This window comes from Sturnira hondurensis, unplaced genomic scaffold, assembly GCF_014824575.4.
Source record: "Sturnira hondurensis isolate 20B ecotype Veracruz unplaced genomic scaffold, ASM1482457v3 Scaffold0021214, whole genome shotgun sequence".
Taxonomy (NCBI): Eukaryota; Metazoa; Chordata; class Mammalia; order Chiroptera; family Phyllostomidae; genus Sturnira; species Sturnira hondurensis.
In genome coordinates, this window is record NW_028093845.1 from 7493068 (window position 1) to 7511149 (window position 18082).

Genomic DNA, 18082 nt, shown 5'->3' on the forward strand with positions numbered 1-18082 from the left:
CCGCGATGCACCGCCGGTCTTCTCCTGTCAGCTCCATCCAGTCCTCCTGCCTCAGCCTGAACATTGGCTCCTCAAAGGAGCCTTCCCCCCACCCACCCTCTAAAGTAGATCTCCAAACACTCGCCAGAACATCCTCTTATTTTATTTGCTTTGCAAATTATTTTTTTTATTGTTTCTCTCTCCACCAGAGTGCAAAGTGCTCGAGAGCTGAGAACTGGCCTGTCTCATCCAACTGTATCCAGCTCCTAGAACAGGACAGGTGCTCACTTGTGGAAAGAAGAAGGAGGAATTTTGAAAAACAGGAACAGAAAAACATGATGTCAACAAGAAATGTGAGTTTCAGTACTGTCACCAGGAAGCGGCTGCTCTGTAGGCATGTGACACTTTCTTTGTTGTCCTTCCTTGGAGCAAGAGAGGGCTGCACACAAAGAACAATCCAGTGACAAACTCGCAGCTGTTGTTCTGTGACGACATCCGCAACATGGAAGACTCTCAGCGCGCTGGGAGAACAGATGTTCCCCAAATTGCCTGAAGGGCCAACACAGCTGCGTTGGACACGTGGCCTGCTCAGAAGAGCATGGACAAGACTCTTCACCTCACAGAAGAGACTCTCACTGACTGAAAGCACTGTGACAGATCCGAAACATGCCACAGTGAAGAAACAGCCCAACCCTTCGATGCAGTGGAAGAAGGCTGAAGAACCCGTCTATTTTATAAAACACGAATCTTGAGTCTACCCTGACCCAAACCCAGGTCACGGTGGCAAATTAGCTCCCTATTTCAGATACATGTATTTGCCTCTGGCCTCTCTAATTATGACCTTCCGATACCAATCTCACCTGTGCCAACCCCTTTGTCACACAGCTCAAGTGGCATATATGAACAGACACGCCCCAAAGGCTGTCCCACAGTGAATTTCATTGCCTTTGGTCATTTCAGTGGCCAGTATGACGTGTAACGTGATCTGTGTGATGACTGTGATAACTGCTCATCACTGTGGAGTTATCAGAGCCACCAGCATGACAGTAACCGTATGGACATTAATGCGGCTGCAACTCTGCAGATTCCTCCAGCCTCCTCTGTGCTCTTGCTGGCGAATCTAAAAGACTCACTACTCTCCCTCCATAACCACCCACCAATTCATTTTAAAATATCTAATTGTGTTTTCCAGTCAATTCTAGGGAAAGAGTCTCTACCCTGCCTCTAGTTGAGTCCTTACTTTTCCGTGATGTGGAAGAACATGGGTTTGAAATCACGCACATCGTGTGACCTGGGCACGTCAGTGAACTTCTGCCATCTCGGGAGTTCCTCTCTGATGTTCCACGTCCCCGTGTTAGGCCAATTCATAATCAGCAAGTTACAGTTTGGCCGTCACCTATCATAAGCGGGAAGTGTTTACTTCGTGAACTCCCTCGGGTCACATGGCCTCTGTGCCCACAGGGGCTGCAGTGGAAAGGATCGGCCTCAGAGCTCCACGATTCGGTTACTGGGTGAGGCGGATGGAAGGCCTAGCCCATTCCTTCGGTGGCTGTGAGTGCAGCGAAGGACAACCTCCAACAGACCTTGGTTTTCAGATGAGATAGTTAGGAATTTAAGCTCTGGAATTTAAAAAATGTCCTATTCTGCCACTTACTAGCTATGTGATACCAGGTGGCTAACAACCTCTTCAACTTCCATTTCTGAAAATTAAAAAACAATGCAGCGTCTACCATGCAGGCTGATGAAAAGATTAAATTGCATCTTTAGTTATACTTATTATTTGATGACATTGCTGCAAGGTTTGGTTAAAAAGGTCAGCAGCTCCCCCTGTTCTGTGTTTCCCATGTTCCTGGAGGGTCAGCAGAGGCAGGGCCTGTGGCAGCAGAGACCGGTCCCGCAAAACCAATTACCTGGGAGTCTAGCGCACAGGCACCCTGGCACGGGGACCATGTGAAAAATAATGATGGAAGTACCCACCCCGTCAGGCAAGGTAATTCTGAGATGTAAGCAAGATAAACCAGGTGAAACTACCTAGAGTCTAAGAAGTCATTTTCTCTTCTTTCCTTTGCATGGTTTGGAAAATATTTAAAGGCTTTATTTAGTATCTCAGAAGAACATTTTTTAACCTAAAAGCTGAAGAAACTATCTCTTTCCATGATAGATTTTTAGAGTGCTCTGTGTTTATTACACTTCTTTTCCAATGCTCCCCCCTTCCTTTCACCCTGTGAGCCCCCTTCTCCCTTGTTGTCCCTCCATTGTTAGACTGATTTACATTCTGTTGCAGAGCTCTGGAACGAGAGCTTTACTGTGGCACCAGTCTCAGAATGACTTTTTTAAATATTTGATTTCTACAGAAAAAAAGTAGAATCCTAGCAGGATGCATCCTGCCACACTCCAATGGATATTCTTTTTTTTTTCCTGCATTGAAAAAGTGGCTCTTTTCGTATTCTATGCAAATGAACTTTGAGTATACGTTGGAAACACATCCAGCTGCCTCCTCAAGCAAAGATGTCTTTTCTATGTCAGAATTCTTGAAAGTCCTTGAATAAAAATTCACTTCCCTCGAGAGCTGTATTGATGTATTTTTAATATTGCTGTTTTTCTTTCATTGTTGAGTAGAATGCATTCTAATTTTATTTGTAGTTTATAATAAAAAGGAACCAAGGGAAAAACTAGCAAGGGTCTATTGAAAGAGTTAAATCGTTTCCCTACAGCTTTTCTAAGCGGAACTGATAGTCTTAGTTTGACTTAGAGAGTTGGTATAGAAAGGCTGCCAACATCTGCTTTGGTCAGAGACAGATAAAAGACACTAATTCATAGTGGGAATAACCCGTGTATGGCATTCTGTATTCCATTACCCTTTCCACAAAAACACACCCATGATATAGATAGACAGATATATTTCTACTTAAACCTTTTCACAGTGGAAACAAAAGAAAGGTAGAAGGCTCAAAAGAGTTATTGTTGATTTCTTCACGTAGAATGAAGCCAGGAGACACGGCACATCGACATCGCCACTCCGCAAGGGTGGGTCTTAGCAATTTCACAGAACAAGTCTCAAAACTTAAAATTGCAGAAAGGAAAATAAATTTTCACACACCCATGGAAACGTGGGTTAAGGCTGATATAAATGAGTGAAATGCAAGAATAAAGTAAAATCCTTATCCATTAGCATCAACCTTCTCTCCATTAATACTAATTCAAGAACTACTAATGTGTAGCCAGATGAACTTGTCTGAGACCTTCTTTTCTCACTATTGGCAAAGATGCTAGCAGGGAGGCAAGAGAAGTGCTTAGCTGTCTGGATAGTTGATAAAATGAGTAAGCCACACAGAAATAATCAGGACATGGCTTTATCTAGAGATCAACACACAAAAAAATGTTCTGCACTTGGCAGGGGTGCAGCTGAGGAGGCGGGAGGGGGATTTAGTTTCTTGAGTTGGTCAGCTGGTTGGTTGGCTGGGAATGAAGACTGTCGATTCCATTTCTTACCTAAGAACACACAAAAAGCTTCCAACACCCAGGGTCACCGAGAAACTTGTTTAACTCTGAGTTACTTCAGACAACTAACTCAGGCTTAAAATCTACTTTCCTTTTTGACACCGATCTTTGCATAATTCAAACAGTGTTGTGAAAGGAAGAGGGTTTTATGATATACATTTGACAATGACCAGGAAAACCTCAGGTCAAAGCAGCCCAGTGGATGAACTACACGCCACCCAGGACTTATGACACCCACAAGAGGAAAACTCCGCCTCTGATACTCCGAACATGGAGGGGTGGGTGCTCTTGTTTTCCTGGAGGTTGGAATTCCCATCTCCTTACTTAAAAATTAAACACAAGCCTTTCATGACTATCCTACTCTTTTGCTCTTCTTCCTCTTTCCTTCTTTCTTTTCTTCTTGGTCATCTTTCTCACCCTCTCTTTCTCTTCCATTGCCTTGGAAATGGGTCACAACCTGGGTGAGGAATGTCTTCTACCCGAATACTGAAAGCTCACTGGGGGCTGAGACTGTACAAGGAGAAGGTGACCAAATAAACACTATAATTAATAAAGTAGAATAAAATTAATACAAAGAATAAAATACAATAAAACCAGGATGACCCCCAAAGCCCTGTGCTGAGGAAGAAGCGCCCACACAGGGAGGGTGGAGCGGGTGTGGCGTACTGTTCTTTACATCTCAGAATCTGAAAACATTTGCTTATGAGCAACTGTCTTATAAATAACAACTGTAGCCTTTGATAGTCAGAACACAATACAAATGTTTTATATTTCTGGATTCTTTAAACATCTTTGAACCTTCGTTAACTGAAACTCAGTGAAATGGAACATTACCACCACCACCACTAAATCCATTTAGAAATTTTGTCATCCCACTTTTATGGAAAAGATTTAATAACTTTCAAATTACATTTTATTGATTACGCTATTACGGTTCTCCCAATTTTCCCCCTTGGTGCCCCTCTAAATGGTGCCCCAGTTTCCCCCAGGCAATCCCCACACCTTTGTTCATGTCCATGAGTTATATGTAGGTTCTATGGTTGCTCCACTTCCTATACTGTACTTTACATCCCCAGGGCTGTTCTGTAACTACCCATTTGTACTTCTTAACTCCCTCACCAGTTCAACCATTTGCCCACACCCAGTCTGGCAACCAAATGCTCTCCATATCCATGATTCTGTCTCTGTTCTTTCTGTTTGCTTAATTTGGTTTTTAGATTCAGTTGTTAATAGATATGTATTTGTTGCCATTTTATTGTTCATAGTTTTGATCTTCTTTTTCTTAAATAAGTCCTTTTAACATTTCATATAATAATTGTTTGGTGATGATGAACTCCTTTAGTTTTTTCTTGCCTGGGAAACTCTTTGTCTTCCCTTCAATTCTAAATTATAACTTCAGTGGGTTGAGCAATCTGGGCTATAGGTCCCTGCTTTTCATGATTTTGAATATTTCTTGACAATCCCTTCTTGCCTACAAAGTCTCTCTTGAGAAAGCAGCTGACAGTCTTATGGCAACTCCCCTGTAAGTAACAGATTGCTTTTTTCTTGCTGCTTTTAAAATTCTCTCTTTGTCTTTAACCTTTGCCATTTTAATTATGATGTGTCTTGAATTGAGTCTCTTTGCATCCATCTTGTTTGGGACTCCCTGTGCTTCTTCGACTTGCACGTCTATCTCTTTCACCAAATTAGGGAAGTTTTCTTTCATTGTGTTTTTTTAAACAGATTTCCAATGCCTTGCTCTTTCTCTTCTCCTTCTGGCACCCCTATGATGTGAATGTTGGAAAGCTTAAAGTTGTCCCACAGGCAGCTTACACTATTCTCCTTTCTTTGGATTCTTTTTTCTTCTTGTTTTTCTGATTGGTTGTTTTTTTGTTTCCTCATGCTAGAAATCATTGATTTGATTATCAGCTTTATCCACTCTACTGTTGATTCCCTGTAAATTGTTCTTATTTCAATTAGTGTATTCTTTCTTTCTGACTGAATCTTTTTTGCACTGTTGAGATCCTCACTAAGTTCCTTGAACATCCTAATAAACAGTGTTTCGAACATAGCATCTGATAGATTGTTCATCTCCATTTTGTTTAGTTCTTTTTCTGGAGTTTTGTTCTGTTCTTTCACTTGGGCCATGTTTCTTTGTTTCCTCATTTTGGCAGTCTCCCTGTGTTTGTTTCTATGTATCAGGTAGAGGTGCTATGACTTTTGTCTTGCTAGTGTGGCCTAATGTAGTAGGTGTCCTGTCAAGTCCCACAGTCTACCTATCACTCGAGCTGGGTACTTGAGGTGTACCCTCTATGTGGGCTGAGTACACCCTCACTTTGTAGTTGTCACTTGATTGCTATTGGCAGAACAATGGAAGGGATTTACCCAGGCCAGTCAGCTGCAAAGAACTGGTTGTGACCACTGACCACCAACTTCTGCACTCTGTGGAGGATCAGCTATGCAGGGGCATGGTGGCAGTGCTCTGACCTGGTCTGTAGCTGTCCACTGGGTGCACAGATTCTGGGGTTTCCATGGAAGTACAGGCCAAGGCCAGCCACCACATGTGTTCTGCCTGGAGCCACCCCACATGGGCTACAAAGGAATCTGAGACAGCTGCCTTTTGTACTGGACTTAGAGGTTCCCAGGTGAAGCTCATGTATGGATCTAGGCTAGCTGCTGCTAGGGCCAGGCCTAGGGCCACTTAGAAAGAGGGAAGGGGGCTGGGAGCTCTCGGAGGCCAGCTATTGCTTGTTTGAGAGGATTTAGAAAGTTGTGAAGCATGAAGTAGTCACTCATACAGAAAAGCCACTATTAGCAGTTTGAGTAGGCCCGTGAGTTGGGGGGTAGAACTTCAATGAATCACCAGCATGGGACAAATAGTGTTTGCTAGGTTGATGGAGTCTCAGATACGGCATACACCTGACAGCTCTGTGGCTTTGTGAGGGAAGGGATCAGAAAAGGTAGAATGGCCCAATGTTTTGTATGTGAGAGAGCCCTCCCCCAGCTCTCAACTTGATGCCAGATACTTCGGTTCCTCCCCTTATACTACTGGTACATTTCAAGTTTCCACCCCCATGCTGGAGCTCAGAGGGAGTGAGTCTGAGTAAGTCTATGTGTGGGTTCTTTAAGAGGAACTGCTTGGGAATCCAGCAGTTTCTTCCACTGACTCAATTCGTACTAGATTTTCCAGCCAGAAGTTATGGGGACTTATCTTCCTTTCACTAGAACCCTGGGCTAGGGGTGGGGCCTAATGTGGGTCTGGGACCCCCTGCTCTGGAGATATCCCTCCTGAACTTTTATCTACCACACGTGGGTGTGGGACCAGCCCATTTCATGTCTCCACGTCTCTTCCCCTCTGTCCTTTCTACCAGTTGGGATGGATGTGGATTCTTTAATTCCATAAGTCTCAGACTTCCATTCAACTTGATTTCTGATGGTTCTGAATGATGGTTGTTCTATAGTTCATTGTAATTTTGATGTGTTTGTATAAGCAGGTAAGCCGTATTGACCCACACCTCCACCTTGACCAGAAGTTCAGAAAGATTTAAATTTTAAGTGACTCACAGAGACAGCAGGTACAAAATGATAAAGATGTCCACATACACTTAGGACAGTACACATTCAGGCCAATCTCTTAAAGCTTCTATAGGCAGAATGTACAATGCTAAGTGTATAATGATCATCTGTATTCAGAATCTTAATCCTCAAGTAGAACAGAGCCATGATAATGGAAGAAATATTGTTTTGTCCTCTGTTCTTACTAAAGCAAGAGAAACTGCTACTGCTTTTAAGAAAGATTTTCAACAAGAGAGAATATTCTTTTTTCTTTGCATTCCAGATAATTGAATTTCTTTTTTCATGTGCCAAAGAATGTCAGTGCTCTGATACTTCTAAGAAATCTGGGAGTAGTAGCCTGGAATTATTTATGATTTATGCCTACTGCCATAAAGGATTTCAGGCCTGAGATTCAAAGAATTGATATGACCGATATGTTATACTGTGCCCTTGACTTTTTGACCAAAAACGTATGCTTCTGCTACTCTAACTGTAAAACAAAAGGACCAAGAGTCATAGGATGACAGAGTGAGAAGGGACCTTTACTACTGAAAACTGTAACTCACTCTACAGAAAACCACGTCCTAGAGAAGTAAAATAACTGTCCAGCCCAGAGGACTCTCAGTAGCAGAAGTAGGAGTAAAATAGGTCCCCTGACTAAAAATCATTTCCCACTGGCCCAGGAGTTGTTAATAGGACCATTTTTTAACGTGTGCGAATGCTGGGCAGGCTCTGGAAGAACAAAATATTAAGTCCAGTTTTCCTCTAAACACCAAATTCCACCCTGATACTTAGACTAACCCAGGTGTACTTCAAGTGGGTTACAAACTAGCATCTAAGCGGTAGCTTAGGCACTACCATGTCCCTCCTTTCTCTGCCATTGTTCCTGGGGTTACTGTCCATGGCAAAGCCACGGACCAAATGGAGTCCAAGAAGCAGCTCTGAAATCTCCAGTCCCACCATTCGGCTTCCAGGCTGCCCTGCTGTGTGGTGGAAGTGGTCATGGTGGGTGGCTCCCGTGCTGTGGGCCAGAGCTGGTGGCACTCGAAGATACCAGACCATTAGGCGGGGCGCAGGACACATAAAGAAGAAGGAGGGATAATAGGTTACAAACTAAAGAGGCAGGGAGCACATAATGGGAGATGGACGCTGGCTCCGTGGGCTGAGAGCACTAAAGGAACTGCTGTGACAGGGCAGTTCACATGAATGGCTGGATCTTTTGTTTTTCTCAGGTAGTTTTTGTTTTGTTTTGTCTTCTTTTTATGAATCACGTCCACATTTAGGACCTGAGTAGGAAGGACTAGAAAGACTGCTAGACTGTTTCTCCTTCTCTTTCAACAAAAGTGCAGTTCATTTTGTGCAGGTCCCCACAGCCCTCTCAAGCAGGCTGAGCACTTTCGTCCCGCACTTGTGCCGCGGCCCTTCTCCAGGACCTAACACAGAAGAGACTTTGCTCTGGGAAAACGGAGGCTGATTCCAAGGAGGAGTTGGAAACTCAACTTTATTAATGTGTCATAGTATGCTAGTGGAATTTAATATTCAGTTCTCCAGGGGGGGAATGTATGCATAAGTTTAACATACATTTTATGGATATAAAGAAGGTGTGGCTACAATTTATAAACATAATGAAATACACAAAATTCTGCATATAAATCCTATATACTTAGGCAAATGATTTCTCACAGAATGCTATTTTTTATTTTTATCTAATGCTTGTATCCTTAGCCAACTTATGGTTGCAATTATCAAACAAGTATAATCCCCAAAGTACCCTGATTAATAATTTTTATTTATGTTAAGGAGTAATACACAAAGGAAATGTGGGTAAGCCACTTGTTCATTGACTATGGAAGCAGTTTCTTTGCTGAATCAGTCAATAATTTTTTGAATATAGAAGACTATTTCTTCAATGCCGAGGGCTACGCACAGTGTGATGACTGTAGACACAGCTCACATTGAAGTTTGATATGCAGTGCTACCATTGTCTCCATCACTTTCTTAAGTCTATAGAATCAACAAAATGCTAAGCCAAGCCCTGATTTGCAGCCAGTTTCTGCGATGTAATACTCTCATCACGCTGATTTCCAACTCTCACTATGACGTCACCAAAGATGGGGTTGTAAAGAGACCCGCAGCGACACAGTCCTCCACCAGACTGCTGCAGTAAGTGCCAATCACCTCAAGAGCACAGATTGTATTAAAATGTAACAAAATATTTACAGAGTGTTCCGTTTGAGGTATTTTTCACCTTTGTTTTTAATATAACATGTAAGTGTAAGTTTATAGAACTTAATTTTTTAACGGCGGCTGAGTTTAAAAACTGGCTTACAGAATGCCTAAAATCTTACTAATCAGCACTCCTAGGCTGGCATAAGCTGGCCCCAGCACTCCACCTGGGGAACAGATCTCCTCTTAAAAAAAGGAAGTATCAGGAAAAGAATCCTAATTTCATAAGCTATCTGTTCATTTTAAGTTATAAGGCCATTTGTTAAGAAACTGAATTTTGAAAATCCTTGTCCAGTCAGTAGATTCTGTGCTTCTGTCCAAGCATGTGGGGGGTCAGATCCCCCCACTTCCCCCACATTAACCAGCCCCACCGCCTCTTCCTCAGACACGCACTGCACAGAAGGGATTCATTTCACACACCTCATGAGAGCTTCACCTTGTCCTATCCAAAATAACTCTTTCTGGAGCCAATTTTTTAGTGTAATTTATTCCAAGCCTTTGATGGGGAAACTTGTACTCTTGAAGCTGTTCAGATGTGCAGCCAGCGGGGAGCTCCTGGACCACATTGGCTTCTACAGCCACAGATGCTGCGGCCAGCGCCGGCACCCAGGGACACCACGTGGATTTATAACATTCCTGGGGGGATCGCAGACCCACAGCCTGTAAATGAATGCATTATGCTTATCCATGTACGTGTTTTTCATCTGTGACAGGTATTTTGTGGATTGAAGCCTTCATTTAAATGTTACATAATCCTCCCTTAATAAATAATGTGAATATTCAATGTAGTTGAAACAAGAAAGACTGCCTTTCTTTCAGCATAACGGGTTCAAAAAAATAAAAAGACTCACCACAGACTAGAGACTGTAGAGACTGATCATCAAAATGCCAGTTACATTAGAAGGTATGGACACATATCGATCAGTTGCATCATAATGAAAGAAGCACAAATAATATAAGGAGTTTTGCCTTTTTATATGGTCATCATGAACTCCTCAAACATAAGAAGTTAGAAAAATGCCCCATCTGGTCACAGTAACTAATTTGATTTAACTAAAAGAAAAGCCAGGGTGAATTAATTTTAAATGCTGAGTTAAAAAAATACTTTTTACAAAACGTGTTGTAAAGCAATTGAGGTGTATTACTCTATGGTACAAGGCATAACTGAGATTTCTGTCCAGATCATCAGATAGAGCTCTTACTTCCATGGCTTTCGTGGGTGGGCGATTGATGTCAACTAGGGAAACTGTCACCTCGTCTTAAAGAGCTCAAACCTGTAGCATTAGCACAGTGCCTGGCCAAACACTGGAAAGGAATTTCTACAATGAATAAATGAAGTTAATGTCTTAATGACTAAAGACATTTTATTAACATTATTTTATAAGTTTCTTCTATTATTTAGACTAAAGAATATGTTTGTGATTTTACTTATGACACTAATTTCTTAAATAAACATTTTATCCATTAATACTATAAAAAAATCAGGCCTTCACTAAATTAAATCCATTAAATTATTATGTTTTAGATTATGGGAGCAAATAATTAAGGAGTTATATAGCTCCTCCATGGTTCTGTCCTGTCTGAGATCCATTTCCCTTTCCGCCATTAACAACACCCCAATTGTCTCCTGGGAAATCAGCTCTCCCCTCCTCATAGTCCATCAGGGCATACATAATTTGACCCCAACCCCAGTCCACACATGAGTATATAATATCAAAACCTGGCATTTCTTCCTGCTGTCCACAGCAACTGATTTGGGCGGGGAGCATGTGACCTATTCTGGATCAATAAAATCCACTCCCCAGACTTCTGCTGGGACTGTTACGAGATAGTTGCTCCCTTGCTGCTAGTGTGCTAATCTGCTAGGGGTAAGCCTGGTGTTGATGGTAACTGCATTAAGCTTAAGGAGACAGCCAGACCAGGAATGAGGCCAGTGCAGGGGAATGCAGAGCTGAGAGATAAGGAAAGATAGAGTCCTAATGGATGAATTATCTGCATGTCTGTGCAGTGGCTAAAGGCTGCTCTAGTTTTGGATTTTTCAATTTCATAAACCTGTCATTGAGTTGGGTTTCTGTCATTAACAACCAGATGAGTCTATTCTACAAGTTTCTTCTAGGCTGATTTTCAAAGCATATTCTCCTTGGTTACATTTGAAATCCCATTGGAAGTAAATACATTTATTCAGCTGGCCATATGCATAATTTAAAGTCTTGCTAAACTTTCCAAACATTATAGTTAAAGACTTCAGTAATTCAGAAAGCCAAGAGTTATGTTTTAACAGAATCTATGAAGAAAAGGGTTTTCTGTGTAGCTTGATAGTACACAGGAGCTAAAAAGATATCTTGTTTTCAGAAAATAACTCGAATCATAGGACAGTATGATTCAAAAAGTCCTTGATACAGGACTTCTTTGTACTGTTAAATAACACCTATCGCCACCAATAGGCAGGAATCTAGAACGGCAGCATTAAGGTGGTAGAAGTACAGATTCTCAAAGCGAAAAACCTAGCAGATTGCCATTCTTCCAGGACTCATGGAATGTCTCACAAAACTCCTCAAAGTGGACTTTAAAGAAAACTATTCTTAAACAATTTCTTATCATCTCAAATACTGTTTGAGTCAGTTGCATCTATACCACAGAGTCAGTGGGGACGGAAGGGCTTGGAGAGAGAAGCCTTAGTCTGGGTATGGGTCCTACACTGGGGACTTAGCAATTGTTTGATCCAGGGTGTTATAGCCTTAGTGTCTCCATCTAGAAAATTTGGGTGATTTTTTTTTCCTCATAAGAATCAGTACAGACAGTGAACTTTAAATACTCCCAGAGCTCTATAAATGAGCTCTCAGCTATCATTTTCATCAACATACTGTTCATTTTGTTATGTTTATTGACAGAGTTTATGGACTTCAAAGAAAATCTGGTGTGGTAAGCAATTAAGTTAGTATGCAGGGAATTTATCCACAGATTCCCAGTCTGCGTACCTAAGACAGACTTAACAAGGGTTTGAGTTCTTTGCAGCAAGAAGATAGGTAGTGTGGGTGCTCCTCTGCTTTGTGAACTGTGCTTGACTGTGGGTACATGGTGAACCTTGCTTTTCTATCCACAGCTGATTCGGACTCTGGCCAGCGGGGTCCATGTGTTGTGGCTGCGATGAACAAGTTCACATGGATTACAGAAGTCCTGTGGAGAAAAAGGGACAGCATGCCACTCTCTCAGTGAGAGAGGACCCCAACCCCTTTTATTGACTTTCTGGGCACATTACACTGAGGATGGTCCTCATTTACTATGCACGGTTTGCTTTAGGTGGTTACCTTTTACAGATAGCAAAGGAGAGGATGTTGCTAACTACTTCAAAGAAAAAGGACATTTGCAAATGCAAGGGGAAAGGTGGTTGAACTGGTTACACTCCATACTTGGGAGGTTTGGCATAGATCTTATGAAGTTACTTTAAAGATATGCAGTAAACATTTCCTGCCTCAATCCAGGGTGAGGGAGTTTTAGCAAAAGCAAGCCTCATAGCAGCCTAGGTACAATGCAGGCCTCATTCCCCACGGGAGAACTGATCCGTGGGCTCAGTTCCTGTGTGCCGACTTCTCCCTACCAGTTTTCCAAATTAGGGGATGCACTACATTCACCACTGCCACGCAGAACGGTTTCCTGTATGTAGGCACAACTGAGTACTTACCAGAGCTACCACCGTGTATAAGGCAGTCTCTAATTCTAAGAGCACAGAGGCTATCTACAGAGCTAAATGTATCTTGGGCCAAACACAGCATGAGTGCTAGAACAGATGGGCAGGCAAAGGGATATCTCAGAGGCAAAAAAAAAAAGTATTAAATCCATTTGACCATCAAAAATGGGCATTTCTGCACCATTTCAAAAATGGCTTAGGATTTAACCAATGCTATGGGAGTGTCCTCACAAGAAAAAGTAAAATATGCAAAAAGGCACTGAGTAGTGCAAATGCATATGGGATTTATTCCCTAGTTAGGGATAAACTAGGAATGAAGGTTCATCAGATTGGGGAAGGCTGGGAACAGCTTGATAAAAAGGTGAGTTTTATTCCACAGGCAGTAGTGAATTATTGCATTTTTAAATGAATGAGCTACAAAATCAAGCTAAAAATTAGGAAGAAAATTCAAGCATTAATGTAAAGAGTTTCTTTTTAAAAGTATCTTTAAAAGATTTTATTATTTTATTTTTAGAAAGAGGGGAAGGGATAAAGAAAGAGAGGGAGAGAAACATGGATATGGGAGCGATACATCAATAAGTTGCCTCTCACACATCCCCAGCTGAGGACTTGGCCTGCAATCCAGGCATGTTCCATGAGTGGAATCAAACCAGTGACTTTTCAGTCCACAGGCTGGCACTCAATCCACTGACCCACACCAGCCAGGGTGTGAAGTATTTCTTGAATAGAAAAAAGTATATTGTCAGGCAGAGAAGTAAGGAGTGCTGTAATTTATCCAGTTGAGGGAATGCTAGAATATGAATTATGCAATTGCCAGTGGGCACAAAAATGAAGGAAGATATTTTAGTGACTTCTGCATATAAACTAAAAATATTACTTGATATAAAATTGGATATGGGCAATAAAGGAAAGCACCAGTACTTATTGATAGAATGACTAGGAAGTTGATGATAATAACACTAGTCAAGTAGGAAATTCAAGTAGAGAAACATGGTTAGAAATGAAGGCATACTGTGTACTTTTGGAGTTTGGGGTGGTGGTAACATAGTGTAAGAGATAGTGAAAGTCAACTGGAAATGGAGATATCTAGTCAGGATGAAGGTAAGAGCTACAGATAGAGATTTACACCTCATGAGACATTTCCCAGGGAGAAAATATTNAAGAAAGATATTTTAGTGACTAAAAACTAAACTAAAAATATTACTATAAACTAAAATAAACTATAAACTATTTAGTTTAAATATAAACTAAAAATATTACTTGATATAAAATTGGATATGGGCAATAAAGGAAAGCACCAGTACTTATTGATAGAATGACTAGGAAGTTGATAATAACACTAGTCAAGTAGGAAATTCAAGTAGAGAAACATGGTTAGAAATGAAGGCATACTGTGTACTTTTGGAGTTTGGGGTGGTGGTAACATAGTGTAAGAGATAGTGAAAGTCAACTGGAAATGGAGATATCTAGTCAGGATGAAGGTAAGAGCTACAGATAGAGATTTACACCTCATGAGACATTTCCCAGGGAGAAAATATTGAATGATACATAGGGTTATGTGTGAAAAGAAGAACCAGAACTGGCCCAGCCACTCAGAAGCAGAGGGGTGGAGAATTTTACGAAGGGAGTGGTCCTATCATAATAGGCTGCACAAAGAAGGAAGATGAAGAGAAGCATTTGCCTATTAAAAGCTCAATTTGACTTTAACTGAAAGCTTGCGATTTTTTAAAAATCCAATTGTATATATACAAATATTGTAACTTTTTTAAATCCACAAAACCAGGGCCAATTAACACACTGATTGTAAAACTAGATATTATAGCAAGGTGGTTTAAACAAGAATAATCATTTACATTTTTTAAATCCCAAGCACTCTCTCTAATGTTATTTTCCTGGTTTTTCTTTCCCCAAAGGACAAAGTAACATTAGGGATTTGGGTGATTTTTTTTTAGTGTAACATTTTTTATGTTTTGCTATTTTTTAAATATTTCAATCAACTTTATTTACAAAATACCTAGGAATTACAATTCCACAAAACATCCATTTGTAAAAATATACAGTCAGATTATGATAGATAATTCAAATTTACTTTAGGAGAAAGACAAAGGAGTTTTGGTTTCTTACTGTTTCTAGAAGCTCAGCAATGAAAGAGAATCCAATCTAAGAAGGGGAAATTGGGAAGTCCTTGTTGGGGGGATACTTATTTTGATAGAAGGATACTGCAGACAAGAAAAACTACTTTGCAAAAAAAGGTCCTCATTGTGGTTCATAAAAGTATTTTTGGAAAACAAGAAGATAGTGTCCCCTTGGATCCACCATCACCACAAACAATTAATTGGAGTTACAGGTGAAGAAGCAAAACAAAGGTGGGAATCTCAGAGGAGGGAAAGGAAGGAAAAGGTCTTCCCTCTAATCAGGGCTGACCCTTCGGGGAGGACCATGTCAGAGGACTCAGCCTGGAGCCCTAGTGGAAGAGGTCACTGGTGGTTTCATAAACTTGATTTTTTTCCCAGTGCCTACATTTCCAGAAGTATCAGTCTTTCGTTGTATCTAAATTTGACTGTTCAAATTTGTTTGCTTACTTCTTTTACTCTAAAATCTATTTCACTCTGAAAGATAAGAATTAGTTGTGGAAAAGTGAAATGGAATTAACTTCCACTGGTCACCTCCTTCTTACCCGTTCCTGATCACTCACAATTAAGAATGACACCTTTTTAGGATAACTTGTGGTTACTAAGCATTCATGTAAGTTTAAACACCTCAAAAATTTTTACATTTTCTTTCAAGTACTTTGGAAAGTTGCATAGCAAAATGTTTCCCCCTTCGTCTAGCAGCTGATTTTCAACTGAGTGAAACCTTTTGCTCAAAAGAGAGAGAGAGAGTTATCCAAAATTCAAGGATTGCTGCTCATGCCATCATTTCCCATCTGCTTTTATGAAGACCTGGACTCAGATTTCCAGATGCAACAGTCTTATACAGCTTCTCCAGAAGCTCAAGACACAAAGCCGAAGCAGTTCCAGCCTCTTTGTAGCTCTGAGGGATGGCACGGCGTTGCTGTTAGCTGCCAGTGTCCCAGGAGCCACAGCAAACCAAGCAGAACACAGAATTCAACCCAGATCCAGCCCTGCCCCTGGTAAATGGCAGAGCCCATCAGTGGAGCAGGTCAATGACACTGCCCCGTCCCCTCTTCTCTCTTCTCTCCCCCCACCCCTCCCCTCCCTGCCTCTCTCCTCTCCTCTCTCTCTTCCGTCCTTCCTTCCTCCTTTTTTCCCTTACTGTCTTCCTCCTTTCCTCCCTCTCTTTTTACAACTTCATTGAAAAGTAATTGACATATAATAAACTGCCCATATTTAAAGTGTCAATTGGATAAGCTTTGCCAAGTATGTACCCATAAAGCATCACTACAATCAAGATCACATTTCCATCGCCCCCAAAGCCTCCTGGTGGCCCTTTGCAATCCGTCTTTCCCTCCACCTCCAACCCAGGCAAACTCTGACCTGCTTTCTCTCCTATAGATTTGTTTGCATTTTCTAGAATTTTATGTAAATGGAAGCATGCAATATGCATTCCTTTTTGTCTATCTTAAAGCATAATGATTTTGATATTCATTCACGTTTTTTGTGGGTCAGTACTTTTTTTCTTTTGTGGTAGAATTCTGTTGTCTAGAAATACCATAATTTGTTTAACTATTCACCTGTTGATGAGCCCAGTTCTACAAGTGGAGTTTCTATGAGCATTTGTATATGAGTATTTGCGTAAAAATATGCTTTCCCTTCTCTTGGGTAAACACCCAGGACTAAAACATCTGGTCATAGGGTAGGTATATGTTTAACTTTTTAGGAAATTGCCAAAACATTTATATTGCAGAATTGGTATTATTTCTTCCTTACATGTGTGGTAGGACACACAAAGAAAGCCGCCTGGGCCTGGAATTTTCTTTGTGGGAAAAATTTAACTACTAATTCAATATCTTTAATAAGTATAGGATTACTTAATGTTGTTCCAATTCCTTCTCTTTATTTTTTTCTGTTTTTTCCTCTTTGTGGTCTTCTCTTTCTGTATTTCATTTTAAATAGTTTATATTTGTATGCCTTCAAACGCACTCATATTCTTTTCTGTAATGTTTAGTCTGCTATTAATTCCATCTGGTCTATAATTTATCTCAAGCATTAATTTTTCATCTCTAGAAGTTTGATTTGGGTCTTTTCTTATCTTTTCAATGTCTCTCCTTATCATGCTCATATTTTCTTCTGTTTTCTTGAACATATAAAGTGTATTTTAAATAGTTATTTTAATGTCCTTATCTATTAATCTTATGATTCATGTCATATCAGAGTCTGTTTCTATCGACTGTTTCTGTTCCTTGATATATTATATATCTTCCCATTTCTTTTCAGGCCTAGTCATTCTTTTTTCAGATGCCAGATATTGTGGATCTTTAGCTGCGGAGTGACGGATTCTTGCTCTTGTATTCCTTTGTATATTCTTGAACATTGTTCTGGGAAAGTTAAATTACTTAGAAATGGGTCAGTCCTTTCAAACTTGCTTTTAATTTTTGTCAGGCAGGGTCATAGTAACATTTAGTGACCTCACAACTAAGGAAACTCCTTTCTGAGCACTCTACGAGTATCCTGTGCGTCAAGAGGTCTGAATGGTGGAAAGGTGAACTATCCCCAACCCTGTGTGAGCTCCAGTGATTGCCCTACCTACTTCTTCCCTTTGCTTCAGAATTTTCCTCACATACATGCACTGACTAGAACTCAGCCAAAGATTTGAGGGTACCCTCTGAATATCTCCAGAACATTCTCTCTTCCCCCCACCCCCCTTTGTCTCTCTCTCTCACCCTGTAGCTCTCTGGTCTCTGGTACTCTGCCCTGTGTATTCTAGCCACCTTTGTCTTCTCAAGGTACAGACTCTCTCCTCAACTCAGTCTGGAAATGTTCATGAGGCAGTGAGCGGGGCCAATTGTAGGACGAACTTCACTAGTTTCTCTTTTCTCAGAGATCAATGTCCTCCACTATTTTAAAATAACTAAACACTATTATTGAAGCAACCTAGATGCCCATCGGTAAATGACTGGATCAAAAAGCTATGGTACATTTACACAATGGAATTCTGTGCTGCAGAAAGGAAGAAGGAGCTCCTACCTTTTGC